Genomic DNA, 18005 nt, shown 5'->3' on the forward strand with positions numbered 1-18005 from the left:
TTTTTTTTCGAAAGGCATGCACAAAACTCTACGCTCATGACAACATGTCCCTTGTTATTAATTGTGTACGGTTTTATAAAAGTTTAGTTATTTTTAGGTCCTTTCCCGCACTAATCCCGTAAACCTTGCACCGGGTAATATTTCATTCATCGGTTCCCCATTTTACAAAAATTATTTAAACTGCCATTTTGGAACTATTCTCATAAGGTGACTGGAAATCCTGCATCACAACTTTCTGAATACTTTACATACGGGAAAGATTTATTCTCCCCCTACCCACCTCACATTTCAATTCAGGCCCTCAGTGCAGCGGCAGTCCCACATCAAGTGTCTGCTGGCGTCGCTTGGCGTCTGTCCTTTGTCTGTAGACAGAGCACCACAGCAGGAGAGACGTTGTGATGGTGAAAGTGTAATGCAGCTGAGATGTGATCTCAACACAGATTGTATGTTTCCACCCTGATGGCAAAACAATGTTCCTCTCGGTTAAGCGGCGCTCTACACATGAGGTGAGCTGTGAAAGTTGGAGCGCGAGGTCAAGATGGTCCCATAGGTCTTCACACTCCCTCCAGTTATACAAGACACTTAACCACCTCGTAACGAAGACGCTGCACACTTTCCCCGAGGCACTCAATCAACACCAAGCACATTTGCCTTACTTGCTGAAGTAATAAATAAGACCTGCCTGGGAGCTCAGCACCTTGTATTTACATCACAGTGCTTGTTATAATTCAGACCCCCACGTCCTTTTCACCCCCTCGTGTAAAAGCTCTTATGTAACCTAGTGGGATTCCTTTTTTTTTTTTTTTTTTTTGTTGGTTGCAAGACCTCCTGGCCCTGTGCACGGAAAACACGGCAACACTGGCTGCTAGTGGAGCACCATGTGCACCCACAGAGGAGGCTGCTGAGGAAAGCACAGGCTGTTCACATTCCAGCCCTCAACTGGGAGCACACAGAGCAGCCTGTAACACACAGAGGGAAGGGCTTCCCTCTTCCCTGAAAAACAACCTTTCAGGGGTTTTCTTTACCCCACAACCGATTAAATAACAATAAATAGTTTGGCCCATAAATGTCAGCTGTATAATCATTCAAGCTGTCTGTCTCTAGTCTAAAATTAGGTCACATTGTCTAGTGGACCCAGTCCCACGTGCACAGGTATGATCTCATAACCCTTGCACTAAATTTACTCTGGATGGACAGAATTGGATTATGTAAACAAGCTCCTGTATGGTACAGTATTCTTCTGTGCTGTAGGAATGTGTGCACATATATTTGCTCAGTATTTAAAATAGTGTAGTCTGACTGAAAGGACCCAGTGTGTCCCCTCTTACTCTGCAACTGTTGGGACAAAATGCAACATTACTGTGTACTTTCACATCCTTGTCACTCCACAAATGACATGCAACATGCTGTCCAGCAGGCACACGGCACGTGCTTGTGGTGAACTCACATGAGCATCGAACTAAAATGTATTTATGTGCTTTTCCTATTGTGAAAATGTCTTTAGTGAAAAAGGTTATGCATGTTTTTTAATGATCTTTTTAAAGATTTAGGCCGCTACAGTCCTCAGGTGTTAAAACTATAAAATGATGCTGTGTATTTCTCTTCTTCCACAGAGCTTTCCTGCAGCTCTTCTGCCAGGAGACCAACCATATCAACATCTTCCCCCGTCTCCACCGTTAACCCCCAACGATGACATCCCCGGACTCTCCCCCTCTGGTCTCCCCTTCCCCTTGCCCTGCTCCCCCTCCATCCCTCCCCCTCCTCTCCAGTTTCCCCTCCTCCCCAGCGCCCCTCTTCGTCCTCCCTCCCCCCCCCAGCCCCTCGCTGCGGCTCCTACAGGTGAGGTGATGGTACTAGGCTCTGGTGGCAGGAAGAAACAGAGGGTTCTGAAGTTGCTCTCTCCCATCCTGCCCAACCTCTTTCTGGCCTTCCTGCTCTCTTCTGACCCCCTCATCACCCTCTCCCCGCCCCACCACTACGTGGCCACCTGGCCGGGGCCCTTAACGTCGCCCGAGGTCCTAAAACGCCTCCGCTGCCCTGAGGAGAAGGGGGAAGAGGGCCCGGGGAGAGCGGGGGACTGTCTCATTGTAGGCAGTATGTCACGGCAGCCAGTCAGCAGTGGTGGACTGCGAGGCCGGCTGGGACTACAACGTTACAGAAGGGCTGAGGAACACATCGTTACTTGAGGTAACGCTCTGGTGCCTGGGATCCTCCTCAAACGCTATAATTATGGTCCTGGCTTAGTTATTTTTGTGGGAGGGCTACCTTTTGGTTTATTCATGAATTTAGGAGCTTAAAATGCTGAAACAGTTGTTTCTCTTTCCTCCTGTATTTATCCACAGGAGGGTCTTGCTGAGCATGCAGCCTCCGTTTTTTGCAATGCTCTGCTAAACTTAATGTGCACATATTTGTACCCATGAGTCTGACAAAAAGTCTTCCCTGGTGGCAGAAGAGCCTTGGATCTTGCTAGTTTCTAATGCGACTTAGCTTTAATTGCCTTTTATTTTGAAGGGAAGTTTTGTAGCGGTTGTTTGGGGACAGAAGTTGTTGTGAAAACTCTTCTCTGTTGGTGCTTTAAGAAAACTCCAACGTCAGAGATCCGGGAGATCCCGATACCTTTTTCCTACACAAACGTCCTGCTGCAGGTAATGACGTGTGTAGTACCCTGCGTGTGAGGTAGTCGTACGAGACTGATATCAGAAGTTAATCTCGGGAGAGGCTGATGCTGTTTGTTCCATACACACTACTGCAGAATTACCCATCATTCAAGAAAGACAAGTTAGTTAAGTTTATGTATAGTGTCTCTCAAACGCTCACCCTCTCACTCTGTGTCTTTCATGAGGCGTTAATAAGAAGAGAGCTAACCAGACTCTGCAGTCTGTTCATCAGCTCTGCTTCAGGCTTGAAGCTAAATCTAGTCTGCTGCCGCGACTGGGATAACACACCTGAATCTCCAACTGAACTTCCGGCAGTCGGTGGCGTGGTGGTTTTGAAAAGGAAAAACTCAAAGTTTTTCTGGATCTGCTGAATCATTTCAGTCCTGTTGCACTGTTAGTCGCTCATTAGACTTCTATTCAACTATGACGGGAGGGTTGTGAAACCAGGTTGGATAATGCTCAGTGACTCATTCAGAAATGTTTGTTTTTACCTACGTCACTGTCCAACAGCAAGGGTCACGAGAGGGAGATTTGACAGAAGTGGAGCTCATGTTTCTCATGTAATTATAGATTTAGGTCAGATTTTTCACATACACAGATTTTTCACATACACACTGTAGGAAAAGCTGGCTCTGCTGCTCTGCTGTTCACACTCCGTGTACATTTATTTGAATTGTCATAATAGGTAAACAATGTAATAAATACAGCAGATAAAAGCTGTGTTGACGCACTAATTGTCACTTCTAAACTGCTTTTTTGACTTTAATTTTCAGTGGGAAAAACATGCATTTCCTATCAGAGCTGGATTTTTATAGTGATAACATTGAACTGCTCTTGTTAATGTCTTTCACGGAGCTCAGCCAGCTGCTCCAAGTTTTCCACTCAGGCTGGTCACCGAGTGGCCTGTGTGTGTTTTCATTTCTTCTGGTGCCTACTGATGTGGCAACCACAACACCCATCTCTGTAGTCCATGGTATTAGGACAGTTCGCTGGTAAGCCACTCACAGCACTGCAGTGAGCAGAGGATACGTAAACGCTGCCAAGGGAAGCATTTAGCCGGAGCATGTATGCAAATGCCTTCTTATAGCGCTACAGTAAGAAGGATGCTTGCAGTTTTGCTCACCCCTCATTGTGCACACTGACAGTGACTCAGACAGACAGAAGAGTGACATATTTTGGCTCTTAGATCAGGTTTAGCTCAGAAAGTATTTTTTTGCCATCATTATGATCTGCTCCTCCAGCGCTGCTTCGCTCTGCTGAGCTGGCAGTCTGGGCGAGCAGGAAGCAGGAGGCGCTCTGATCAGCTTCTGCCCCAGATCAAATGAATACTGTGTCACTTCACTTAACGTCTCTGCACAGACACTTCCTGTCGTCATTAGGGTTGTGCAGTACGATGATAATATGGAAGATTATACATTTGTCAACCCTCAATAATGTTGTCCACAGCGTTTATATATTAGTGGCTATATCTTTAATATATCTGGCTGTATTAGGCACTTTCGGTCAATATTGCAAATCGATAAGCAGGACTGCTTTATGGTAGTATTCCATTCATTGTTTGTCATATTAAACATAACAATACATTTACTGTATATTGACAAATCGCCATTATGACATATTTTTTCCAAATCATTTAGCTCTAAAAGTTGTGTCAAATGATAAACTTCACAGTAAGATTGTTGTCGTACTCGACCGTCTTTCAACCTCAACCTCCGATCTGAAACCTCTGGGTCTGACTGACGGAAAAATTGAGCGGAAAATGACAGTAAAAATATCGATTAGCAAAGTCTCAGTTGAGGCTCTGTGAGTCAGAAATGTAAAAGGAGGACGTGGCTGCTGGTTTCAGTCCTTGGTGCCTGAGCGTCATTCACAAAACCAGTCTGGGGAGTTTACAAACTCGTTTGTTAACATTTCACCCTCCTCCTGTTGTCCAAAGCATTCCACCCCTGTGAGCACTATAGTTTTGCGACGCTGCCCTTTACTCGACTGGCGTGCACTGTTGTGACTCTGCCTCAGTAATGGGACCGCTGATATTATGTGACAGGCTTTTATGTTTCTGTGCATGGCCTCCAATTATGTGAGGCCTTTCTTAGGCCCTCTGCTAGATCATTAAAATCCTTTTCTCTCAGCGGCCGGCAGACAGCGACATTAGCAGATCTCAGCTGTTAATGCAAATCAGTGGGTCGGCTTAATGTGGCTTAAAACTCAGATCTGAGAGCAGATATCTGTTTTCTTTAAACATATGTGCTCACTTTCCATGTGGATGCTCTATTATGTAAAGTCACACAGTGAATGTATGAGACTGTCACACACCACTGTTACTACTATCTACTTCTATTACTGCTGCTAGTACTGCAGTACAACAAGTTCATTGTTCATTGTTATCAGCACATACACAGTAATATTATGTGTACATCCTCCTGTGTTATAGTAATGGAGGCTTTATACTGCGTCATTCTCTCAGCCTGTCGTCTCCTTTTGTGTACACATCATTGTTTATCAAAACACAAAATGGTAAAGTGTTACTACAAGCTGCTTCTCTGGCAACATCTCTGTGAAGTAACTGAAGAAGAAGAATTTATTCTGTTAATTAAATAAAACTGAGCTGCCTTTTGAATCTGATTAATTCATTAATTAAGTCAATTTAATTTGCCGAAGGCGTATTTCTTCACGAGTGAGTCAAGCTAACGCTCAGCGTGAACGCTCAGTGATGTTGTACATTTAAAAGATGGCAGATAGGAAGGCAACACAAACTCTTTTCTACTTCTCTTTCTGTTGTCTTCAAAGCGAGACACGTACACAAGTCTTCACAGCAAGGTGTAAATAATGTGTGAGCTCAGTGTTCGCCAATTTCCTTAATGAGTTACTGACAATTAACAAGTTTACCATATAGTTTTAATTCTGATTACACGTAAACATGTAGTAGAGCCGATAGAAACTAATCACAGGCAATTATAGTAATCAGATGAACTTAAGTCATCAAGGAGAACAATTCAAACTCTGGTTAAACTTTCTCAAACATGATGATTTGCTGCTTTTGTGTTTGTTGTAATAGACAACACATTGGATGTATTTGTGTGTTGGACCTCACCTTGCACTCTTTTCTTTTCCCCCTTTCCCGCCCATAATTGATAAATTGATTAATAAAAAAAAGGTCAAAATACTAGAACAGATAATAACTAACAGATCTGTCTTCCTCCCTCTTGTGTCTGTGCAGTGGGATCTGGTGTGTGGACAGTACTGGCTGGTCCCAGTGGAGGAGGTGTGCTTCATCCTGGGCATCTTGACTGGCTGTCTCAGCCTGGGGTATGCCGCTGACAGGTAATGGATACACAAACACACACACGAATGTTCCAATACAACTCAGTCCCTCTGTCCATCCATCTGCAGACGTTTGTGCTTTTAAACACTTCTGCAATCTTCAGCGTCTTTACGCTGCAGTTTCACTACCTCACAACCTCACACACAGAGACATGAACACTTGTGCACACGAAGCACAAAGTTCAGTCAGTAGAAAGATCGCTTTAGTCTCAAGCAGATGTCATTTCGTAGTGCTGCTTTCTATCATAGTGAGACATTTGTGCAAGATAAACCAAATGATAAATCTCAATCACCAGTTTTCTACACACCAGCGATGCATAATGGCTCAAATGTTAATGTTAGAGAGTTTCAGCCTTTCTGCATGTGCAACGCTTCATTCTGCTGGATCTCAGGACCTCATGCTCGGCAGTCTGCACGACCCAAGCATCTCCGATAATTGACATAATGGATCCAGCCTGTGTCTGCTCTGTTGTCGGATTGAAAATCACACAGGGGAAGCAGTAGTTTTGGAGGGCTTGTGAGGGAGATGATGCCAGTTTAATCAGCTAACAGCCTTCGTTTATTTGCTGACCAATTGAGCATCGCATCTGTTTGTTAAGACTCGTCAATTAATGCAGCCTCCTGGGAGGAAAAGGGAACAGTGCTAATCTAAAGGTTGGATATACAGTAAGTGCTGCTCCCGCATCCAACTGAACATTGGTTAAACATTTACGGATCAGTCAGTGAGCTGCTGTGAAAATGCATTTCTATCTTTTATTTTCTATGTTTATGTGATTGAAACATCACTTTAAAAAAGTTTTGATAATACATTAGAATGTAAATTCAATTTGACAAAAATCAGTCGTTAAAATTGTATTAAGTTTGAAATGATGGACTCGTAATTCTGTGGCTCAGTTCCTACTGCGGCGCTCGCTTGTATCTTATCTCTTATATTCACGGAAGTCCTATTTTCTCTTCTCCACCCTCTTACTGTTAATATTTAAACATGTGAAGAAGTGTTTCTGCTGTTGCATAATCAGCACTTACATGATCATTTACAGCTGTTGTAATTATTGGTTTGTTTAAAAAGAAAGAAAGAAAGAATTGAATTACTAAATAGACTTTTGTAAACAAAATGTCAATTTAATTGATCAATAAGTTGTAGTAGTTGTCTGTGTTGCGTCAACGTGTCCGTTTTCAGTGCACCTCTCTGTTTCTCCGCAGGCTGGGCCGGGCCAAGACTCTGCTGACCTCTCTGACCCTGTCGGTGGTGTTTGGGGTGCTGGTGTGTGTCTCTCCGTACCCCTCCATCTTCATCGTCATGCGTTTCTGTTTGGCGGCAGCTAGTGCTGGAGTCTACCTCATTCTGTACATCACTCGTGAGTATAACACATTGAAGGATACACCATCTTTGTTTTTAGTGGAAAGATATTTCCAATATTTCTGCATTAAAATGTCTAAAAACATCTACAGCTATGTTATGTTGTATGAGTTGTGTTCTTACATTATATCAAATGTTTCCAACAAATTTCGATACTTTGAATTTGAAGCAAACGTAAGCAGCAGGACGAACAGAGTCCTTCAGAGAAACCCTGATTTCTTTCTTTATTCAGTATTTTACTGGTTGTAATCACAGATAATTAGGCTCCCGGTAAAAAACACCTGAACGATAAACATTGAAAGAATCGTAACCCGGTGAAGCTGCCGCCAACAAACTCCATCTTTTGTTATTGTTTTGATCGAGCGAGCCCTAGTTGCAGAACATGACATATTGTGCGTTTAAGAGTCTACAGCCATGTTAGCGGATGTTTACCTTGTTAGTTGTGTGTGTAAGCAGTCGCACTAAACACAAAGTGCAGATGAGGCTGAAACAAGATTAGTCAGGATTGATGTTGATGTTTGACGCTCAGGTCTGGAGCTGTGTGAACCGTCTCTGAGGCTGGTGGTGACCATGCTGGCCGGGCTGATGACTGTAGCCGGAGAGCTGCTGCTGCTGGCCATCGCTCTGGGATGCCAGTCCTGGAGGGGCCTGCTGGGAGCCGGCGCCGCCCCGCTGACACTCTTCCTCAGTTATGGGTACGTGTGTGTGTGTGTGTGTGTGTGTGTGTGTGTGTGTGTGTGTGTGTGTGTGTGTGTGTGTGTGTTGCACTTTGTTTTCGGTGATATTCTCAGTGTTAGCTTTGTGATTCCCATTTGTAGGACCTTTATCATCTGCATTTTCTGTTCATATTCAGATATTCTTGTTGCCTGTGTACATATATGGTCATAAGTATCCACATGTGTTTTATTTTCCTGTGAAACTACACAGACAAGAGAGTGAAGGGACCTGATAGTCTTTTGATAAAGTGTCCTGATGCCAACTGACTGGCTGAAAGCTTTGCTGGACCGTATTGATTCCAATCCCTGCGTCACACTGAACCTTTTAGTTCATGTCAGATTGCATTAAGACTCCTTTGTTTAAGGTCCCCAGTCCCTCTTAGACCTCTGTTACAAGATCAGCCTTCATTGCACCTTCAAAACCAAATTAATAGAGATTAAAGTATGATTACTAGCCATGGATTGCAGGTTTGGAAGAAAAGCCGGATTAAGAAATTAAGAATTCTGCTACTTTGCGCCCCACGTGGGTTATTTTCCATCCTGAGGGAGCACATATTATGGGTTGCATAGTGTTGGTGCTGGTTAAAGGTGCAGCAAAGATCAAAGAGTGTCCCGGACATATGTTTGGTCTCTTCTGCAGCATTCCTGGGCTGTTTCCAGAGTCTCCTCGCTGGCTCCTTCTGTCAGAGCGGTCTGCAGACATGAACTCCTTCACTGAGAGAAGAAACTCCAACAGGGATGTGAGGGACGACGAGAGCTTCACAGGTGTGTGTGTGTGTGTGTGTGTGTGTGTGTGTGTGTGTGTGCGTGTGCGTGTGTGTGTGTGTGTGTGTGTGCGTGTGTGTGCCAACAGTTTACATTATTATTCTCTCACTTTTCACTGCTGGGTTCAGTTTAGGAAGTCTGCATTATTTATGGGTTACTCATGGCAGTGCATTTCAAAACATGAGTACCTATCACACGACCCAGAGCAGGTAATGATGCTCAATTATAAATCCTGATTTATTAAAGACGCATGGAGTTATAATAAGGCGTAATGCCTCGCAGCTCCACAATGATCTGAACACTTTGTATGTAAACATGTTTCCCAGTAAACTCGTCCTTTGCTATTGTTTAGTGACATCGTGGCCCCCACAAGTTACATTTGTTGACAATAGCTTTAATTCCTCGTTTTTGAGGGTCCCCATAGAGCCCCTCTGCTATATGTGTAAACAATAATGACAATAATTGCAAAATGAACCTTTCTTTTCTCAGGTCATCGTTCTCTGTCTGTTGTTGAGCTGTGAATTAAAAAAGCCTGTTTTGTCCTTCTTTGCCTGCTGCAGAGCTGGATTCAGAGCCGACCCCCTCCTCACGCCCCCACCTGTCCTACCCTGAGCTCTTCCACAGCAGGAACATCTGGAAGAACATGTGTGTGCTCGGCTTCACCTCGTAAGTCATCCCACACTCGTGACATTTTAGTTTTGAGTCAGCCCTTTTAGTTTGCCGTGCACTTTATTTAGAGGAACTGGTTTCTGCTGCAGATTATTACATGTTCTGACCACTTTTATAAATACATGATTGCTGACTCTTTGTTTCTCTTTCTCCTTCAGATTCATCTCTCACGGCATTAGTCACTGTTACAGCTCTTTCCGAGGTGACGTCAGAGGCACGGCCCCCAGCTTCTACTGGACGTACCTGCTGTCCGTGTGTGCGGGGGGTGGGGCCTGGTTGTTGCTCTGGGCGACTGTAGACAGGTGCGGTCGCCGTGGCATCCTGCTCCTCTCCATGACAATGACGGGGCTGGCCTCTTTGATCCTCCTGGGACTCATGGAGTGTAAGCCGGCTTTAGTTGCAGGATATTGTTTTCTCCAAGTAAATCTGGAGTCGGATAAAGAAAGCTATTAATATTCGTTGCCAACAAGGTGGACACAGTCCTCCTTCATCTCCCCAGAAGTCCCCCCCTGGTGTTGTAGAGACATTATGTGAGGCTTCTGTGAGGATTAAAGGCCTTGCTTCCTCAAATCCTAACTGGAATGGAGGAAAAAGTTAGTTTATTTGATGCTAAGCACAGCTTTGTGGTCATATTAGATCATCTAAACAGCACTGACGTCATGTTGGGCTCGTGCTTCATGTATTATGAAATAGATTAAAAGCAAACTGGTCGTCTCTGATCGTGGAAAAATATGTTCCAGGTGCCTTTTGTCTTTACAGCATGGTGTCAAAACACACTCATAGTTGCCTCAGTCTCTGCCTCCCCCTTGTGGCCGAACATGAGTATTACAGTCAGATTATGTAGGACACTGCAGTAGCAGAAATGTCAGGTGATGTGCTTTAATCATGCATCAAAGGCTGAGGGGACAGTAGCACCAGGGGGGTGATGGTGTTTCAGGTGACCTCACTACTGTCTGTGTCTACTGTTAATTACAGAAGTCTGGAAGTAGTCGAGAACAGATTATTCAGAGTTCTACATTAGAAACCAGGTTAAATCAACAGGGCAGCATCGTATATCATGCTGCACTGCAAGCTAGTCCATAGTAACCGGTGCTCGTCCTTTCTCCTCCCCTTCAGATCTCAGTGAGACGGCCATCACAGTTTTCTCAGTGTTGGGTCTCTTCTCCTCCCAGGCCACCGCCTCCCTCTGCATCCTCTTTACTGCAGAGATAATGCCCACCGTCATCAGGTAACACTGACACGGCAACACTGAGTTTAAAAGTTAAAACTGTCTTTTTATTTTGTGAAGATATGTTGAGGATTAGAATGTGTTAATATTTATTTTTCGGTCAAAAAAGAGCCTGCTCAGCCCTTTGGTGCATGAGGACATGAAATGCAGTACATCTCCATCATATCTATTAGTAATGAAGAGGTTTCAGACATCTGAATACTGAAATACTGAATGACTGGGGTCACTCTAAAAATGACATGACAGCTCTTCTTCATAAAATGCCTCAAGTTGAGGGAATTTTGGGTAATTTACAGTAGTCTTCTGTGTACGACCTGATATTCCTTAAATAAATGTTATCAATTCGTACTTAAATGAAGAGTTCAATATGCATATTCACTTTTCTTAGTTTGATGATAAGATCAATATCACTCTCATGCATGTGTGCTAAATATGAAGCTACAGCTAGGAGAATGTTAGCTTAGCTTAGCATAAAGTCTGGACAGGGGGCGAGCCTCGCGTTGTCCAAAGGTAAAGACATTTTTACACTTTGGTGTTGTATGGACTAAACAAATGAGATATAACTTCTAACTCTTAAATAAAAACATAAACAAGTTTATTTCCCAAAATATTAAACTATTCTTTTAAAGAAATACACAGTTGGATTCATAAACAATAGGGCAACAATAGACATGTTTACAACTTTTTATTCACATTTTATTAATCGATTAAAAATAAACTTTATGAATGCTGTTTTACTTAAATACATAAATATTGTTTTATACACCAAACGGCACCGCTTCAGAAATAAATGGGAGTTTTCTCTTTGACTGAATCCGAAAAATCGCAATCCTTACATCTGAAGTTGTGTCTGCAGGGGCAGTGCTGTGGGCATCGTGCTGGCCCTGGGCTGCGTGGGCCGCCTCAGCTCCCCGCTCATGGACCTGAGGAACCACTACGGGTACTTCCTGCACCACGTGGTCTACTCCTCTCTGGCCCTGCTCGCCGTGCTGTCCATCCTGCTGCTGCCCGAGAGCAAGAGGAAGCCTCTGCCCCAGACGTTGGTCGACGGGGAGCAGTACAGACGCCCCCCGCTGGGCAGGAGGAGGAGGGACAACGTGCCACTGCTCGCCACGCCCAACCCAGAGACCTAAAACACCTTTAAGAGTTGAACAGACTCAAATCACTCACTTTGCAGCCAGAACATTTACATCCATCATGTTCATGCAGAGGAGGAGGAAGACGAGCTGCACAGACGAGTGTGGACGGACAATGAAGGACGGTGATGAGCGTGATCAGACAGTCTAAGCTTCCTAACATATCATCCTCCAGTCATTCCAAACGCAGGGGCGAGCTGCCATTTTTCTTCACCATTCTCTACTTCCTGCCATTCAGATGTGTGTAGATCTGACACACAGGGTTCACAGACACATGTAGGGAAGTCTTCATCTTCATCTCCATGTGACACACCAGCATACACTGCTGCGTCCGGGCGTCTGTCGTAGAGATGTTAGCTGCTTACCGTCGACACTCCAGACCAGAAGAGAGTAGTCGCTAATTATTCCTAGCATATGACTTAACGCATAGAACGTTCTTTGTCGTGTTTGCTGTGTACGACAACACTAGAAGCGCTCGGACATGTGCAAAATCAAAGCAAAGTCAGCTTTGTATACTTTTCTGTGACACCTGTGATAATGATGTGGCACCCCAAGCAGGGATGGACCACAGCTCTCGAACATATGTTGTAACTCGCTGGAGTGTGGGTGCCTTGTAAATACTCTAGACTTAGTTTCTTTAACTTCTAGGGCTTCTGAGTTTTGTTAAAGCAGACCCTGTGGCTGGACACTGTACAGTACGCTATGCAGTGGAGCGGCGGTGCACTTTTTAAAGATGGTGGTTCGTTTAACCAGAGTCTTCTCATTTTAAGGGGCAGTCGTATGAAACATTAAGTCAATATTGGCACCAGAGGCGAAAAACAAAACAAAAAAGGCCTTCAAACTGAAAAGAGTTCATGTTCAAACTGTTTAAATCCAGTTTTAGATCTGGCCTGGAGCCGGCAATATTTATGTCTTATTTATGTTATTAATCATAATCCGTAAATTATCCAGAGGCCTAGCATTTTAAAGTATTAACCTAAATATTGTTAAATTGGATTGCGATGACTCTGAACAACATTCCTATCTGCATGTATGGAGCACTGAAGGGCTTGTTTTTCCTCAGAAGCTTCTAGTTACTCAACACCTCCGTAGATGACCAGTCTCAGCTGTAAGAAGATCGACTGCTATAACTTGTATAACCAGGCACATATTCTTTGTCAGCACTAAAATGTGGAAGTTTTGTAAGAGGTCATCTGTTATCTTGCCTGGATGTTTATTGATGCTGGAGAAAGAGGGCCCGGTGATGAAGCTCTGTGAGGTTTCAGTGAGAGCTGAAGAGGGCCCCAGAGCTCCAAATGACCCCCCCCACTCCAAGAATATGCTTTTCTTCATGGCTTCTTTGTTTGTGTGCTAGCTGAGCTGATGCCATGTTGCATATGGTTAAATCCTGGAGAATTATCAAAGCATGTCTCTTTCAGTGCTTAAAAGAAAAACAATCCCAGTGTATGTTCGTGTGCTCTGGTAATTCTTTTACTCAAGTTTTCGTGGGTGTGTGACATTAAGAGGAAGCGGGAGACGTTTCATTTGGACTCTGACGTTGAGGATTTACTAAAGAAATTATGAAGGACACTTTAGCTGATGGCTTCTTCCTCCGGCAGCCTTTTGGCAATCGTTCCCGCTCTGTATGTTGCACTCAACCAGTCCTAACACTTATACACTGATTATCACTATGATTAACTTGGCTCGAGTATTATGTCTGGCAACACTGATGACCTGTTAAGTGATGAGTGATGCAGTTAACTATATAGCCTGATTTAATGTCAAATAAAACCGGTTAAACAAACACGACATGGACATTTTCTCTAAAGAGTTGTTAACAGTATGAATCATCTGAACTGCCACTGTACAACAATATAAACAACAATTAGTTTCATGTCCATTTATTCATAGTAAATATTAGTTTTGCTTTACAAAGACACCCATTTGGATGTTTTTTGTTTTAGATGCATTTATTCTTAAATTTGGATCACACAGGTTTGACATTTTAAATCCAGAGTAAAACTTAACCTCTGAAACCAGCAGAGAAGTTCATCTACATGAGACCCGTCTGTAACCTTAAATACAGACATCTGATTTTAACCCATGAGGTCTTATAACATAATCTTTAAACAGTGCACAATATCTCTCACTGATCAGGAGTAACATACACGTACAGCCATCACTTACTGAGCAGATGGGTCACCACTAAAATACATATTTTTTAATCAAATCATTTCAAATACCATGAGGAACTTCTGCAAGTATCACTATTTCTGCAGATATTTAGAATGTGATGATGGCGTAACACTGACGCTGCAGCCTGCTCATCTCAGTGTGAACTGCTAAATCCCTCTAATCTGTTTTGGAGCTACAGCTGGTGCTTTGTGATGTCAGCTGGCCTGGAGCTGACCACCAATCTATGATGAAATCAAAAAAGAAAAGGAAAAAGGGTAGCGAGAGCACATAACTGGAATCATGAAGCAGGCAAGGGAAGAAGTCGGCAAACAAATCCAAAAGGGCAGGCAAGGAATCCAAAATACACAAGATCAGGCTGAGGTTAAACACAGGCAGGCAACAGGTTTCAGGTAACATTAGATTACAGAAACCAGAAGGCAAAGGTCAGACGCACACGGAGACTTTGATGAATGGGTGGGAGTTGGCTGGTTGAACACTGCAGGGCTGACAAGGGAAATGGGAACAGGTGTGTAGGTGAGAGGGGACGTCACGTGACAGACATGCAAGAAAGTTTGAGAGCATCAAGTGGAAGGTTTCAGGATTGCAGGTCTGGGCATTTAGAAAGTTGTAAGACATTAGTATTTGCTAAATCGGAGTAAACGTGTAACATTTCAAACATTTTTTTTAAAAGGAAGGCAAAGAGCTTATTGTCCGTATATTGAATAGCAGTCATGACCAGAAAGGAGAGATTCTGATGAACATGCAGCTCGTGAGATGATCATGTTGAGCAGTGTGGTCACATCCACACAGTGTAGAGGAGGACTGTACCTGTTGGAACCTGAAGATGGAGACACACACAAGGGCACGAGGTATCGTCACACAGAATACATTGACCGTTTGAGACAACATGTATCTGTCAAGTACTTTTGAAGAAAGTAGTTCCTTTGAATCTTTTCTAAATGCACCACAAACACAATCACATTCACCTCGACTGTATCGGGGTAGCGGCACAAATATTAGAAGTCACAGCAAGTATTCACTGTGTTGCCTAGACGATGGTAACTTTAGATGTGACACTGAGTTGCATCACTGACCTTTCATACTTGTGGGATTAATCCTCCATATTTACATTGACATAACGAAATATTTTTAACCAAACACAAAAAAAGTATATAAGCGGCTGAACACATCACTCATTACCATGACAACCAGTGGCACGTTACTAATGTGGGCTTTAATTAGGAAAATAATAAAGGATTTTATTATTATTATTATCAATGAGCAACTATTTAATATGAGTTTTCTTTTTTAATTCAAAGCCTAAAATATCAGAACTGAACATCTGTCCATCAACAGAAACATAATTGTACGAAAAGTTGTAATAGAAAGTAGTTCGGACTAAACTGTTTACATTATTACATTACAAGAAAAGAGGTTTGGAGATTACAGGTCAATAAATTAAACATCCTGGAGTGTCGAAAGACTTACAGTAATGTAATTACTTCGGAAATAGGACTAAATAAATACTTATGCTTAATTTATTGATCCATATCTACAAATCTATGTTTACATATTTCTGTGTTTCTACATTTCTTAACTGATTAGAAATCAATTAGAGCCTCTATTGTATTGGGGTATTTCATCTCTAAACGTTGGCAAAGACGACACATCTTTACAGCCTTTCCAGTATAAAAATACAAACAAGAGGACAGTTAAATACTCCGGAAAGATGTGGTTTATCTGGGACATTATGCACTTTCAGAACTAAATATATATGTTTTGAATGTTTAATGCAGCAGTGAGACCATAGAATAATACACTCACAGAAGCCATATTACTGAAATATGAGTACTTTGATAATAATACCTACTTACTCTTATTAAGTGAGACTTTCAATGCAAGAGTTTTACTTGTAATGGAGTATTTTGATATTGCTGTATTGCTACTTTGATTAAATAAACAGAATACTTCCTCCAACACTGTGGACAACATACATTACAAAGAATAATGCAGCAAATATGAATACATTCAACGAATGACATGTTAATTTTCACTATGCTTTTACCACCTTTTTTTCGAAAGGCATGCACAAGAAACTCTACGATCATGACAACATGTCCCTTGTTATTATTGTGTACGTTTTTAAAAGTTATTTATTTTTAGGTCCTTTCCCGACACTAATCCCCGTAAACATGCACCTGGTAAATATTTCATCGGTTCCCCATTTGAACAAAAATATTTAAACTGCAATTTTGGAAATATTCTCAGTAAGAGTGACTGGAAATCTGCATCACACTTTCTGATACTTTACATAGAGGAAGATTTATTCTCCCCTCTACCCACCTCACATTTTCAGATTCAGGCACCTCAGTGCAGCGGCAGTCCCACACAAGTGTCTGCTGGCGTCCGCTTGGCGTCTGTCTTTGTCTGTAGACAGAGCACCACAGCAGGAGAGACGTTGTGATGAGTGTAAGGCAGCTGAGAATGTGAATCTCAACACAGATTGGTATGTTTCCACCCTGATGGCAAAACAATGTTCCTCTCGGTTAGAGCGGCGCTCTACACATGAGGTGTGGAGCTGTGAAAGTTGGAGCGCAGGTCAAGATGGTCCATAGGTCTTCACACTCCCTCCAGTTATACAAGAGCACATTAACACCTCGTAAAGACGCTGCACACTTTCCCCGAGGCACTCAACAGCACATTTGACCTTTACTTGCTGAAGTAATAAATAAAGACCTGCAGTGGTGAGCTCAGCACCTTGTTATTTACATCACAAGTGCTTGTTATAATTCAGAAGCAGGCTTGAAATTCCTTTTGTGAGTTGAATGAATACACTCTTACTTTTACACACTACATACTGTAAAAACGGCACACTGATCACGTAGCTATTTTTGTAGCCGTACTACTACTGTGTCTGTAGGATGACAGACTGTTGTATCTCAACAACTATTGGACAGATTGCTAAAACATTTGTGTTCCTTATGTTTAGTGCTAATTGGTAAATGTTTGAATGTTCCCCACCCACATCTGGCTCGTTCCATCAGAGAGAAACCCCCTGTGGAGTCCAGCCGGGAGCTCCCAGTTTCCTAACATCTCCCTCTCCTCTCCCCATCAAGTTTCAACCAATCGACATGTATCACTCCTCAGATTGCCTAAAAAATCCTTTAATCCAGAAGACTTCAACAGGGAGTCTGTGACCCCTAGAGGGTCCATGGAGGTACTGCAGGTGCAGTGCCATCCACAGATGGGTTGAGGATTCACTGTCCCTTCTACATGTATGTTTAATAAAAACAAAACATGAATTTGTGAATTATTTTAATAGCTCATTGTTGTATGCAAGATGTATGTTTCAAAATGGTAGTGGCACGGCCACCCTGTACCTTGCACATGTATACAATAAAAACATGAATATATGAACCTGTGTATTAATTGAATATCTTAGTATTGAATTATTCTCATCCATTAACATCTTATCCAACCCGTGAGAACTGGGTTAAAACAGAAAACATAGAAGTGAACAATAAATAAATAAATATGTATGCATATGAAATCAGTGCCACTAAATTACACAATAAACGGCACACATCCAACACGTAGCATACAGCACAAGCTAACACATACAAGCATGTAGCATTCATACACACACATAACCTTCAAATCAGACACAGTTTCCCAAAACATTATGTAAACATACATCGTAGGCTGCTTGTCATCTAGAGGGGCTAATGTCTTAAAACTTCATCTTATTGAGCTTTATATGAGTTTATACTCTAAGAGATCGCAAACTCACACTGTGCTACACTGGTATGGAGCCGCGATCACTAAATGCGTCAATTAAATAAACCGTGTTACACAAACACCCCAGATTAGCTCCGCCTCTATGAACCTGTACCTTAAAGGTAGGAACCAAAATTAAAGTGCAATACGAATACATAAACAGGGAAAACGTGAAGACAGTTACAACAGGATTGTGATGAGGCTTCATAGGTGAGTTGGCTC

The 18005-nt window shown here is 42.6% G+C and overlaps 1 pseudogene; it reads left to right on the top strand.

Moving 5' to 3' along the window:
- The first annotated feature begins 1689 nt into the window (after positions 1 to 1689).
- Positions 1690 to 13635, top strand: LOC115025805 (solute carrier family 22 member 17-like; annotated as a pseudogene).
- The last annotated feature ends 4370 nt before the right edge of the window (positions 13636 to 18005 follow it).

The sequence above is a fragment of the Cottoperca gobio genome, chromosome 20 (assembly GCF_900634415.1).
Source record: "Cottoperca gobio chromosome 20, fCotGob3.1, whole genome shotgun sequence".
Classification (NCBI taxonomy): Eukaryota; Metazoa; Chordata; class Actinopteri; order Perciformes; family Bovichtidae; genus Cottoperca; species Cottoperca gobio.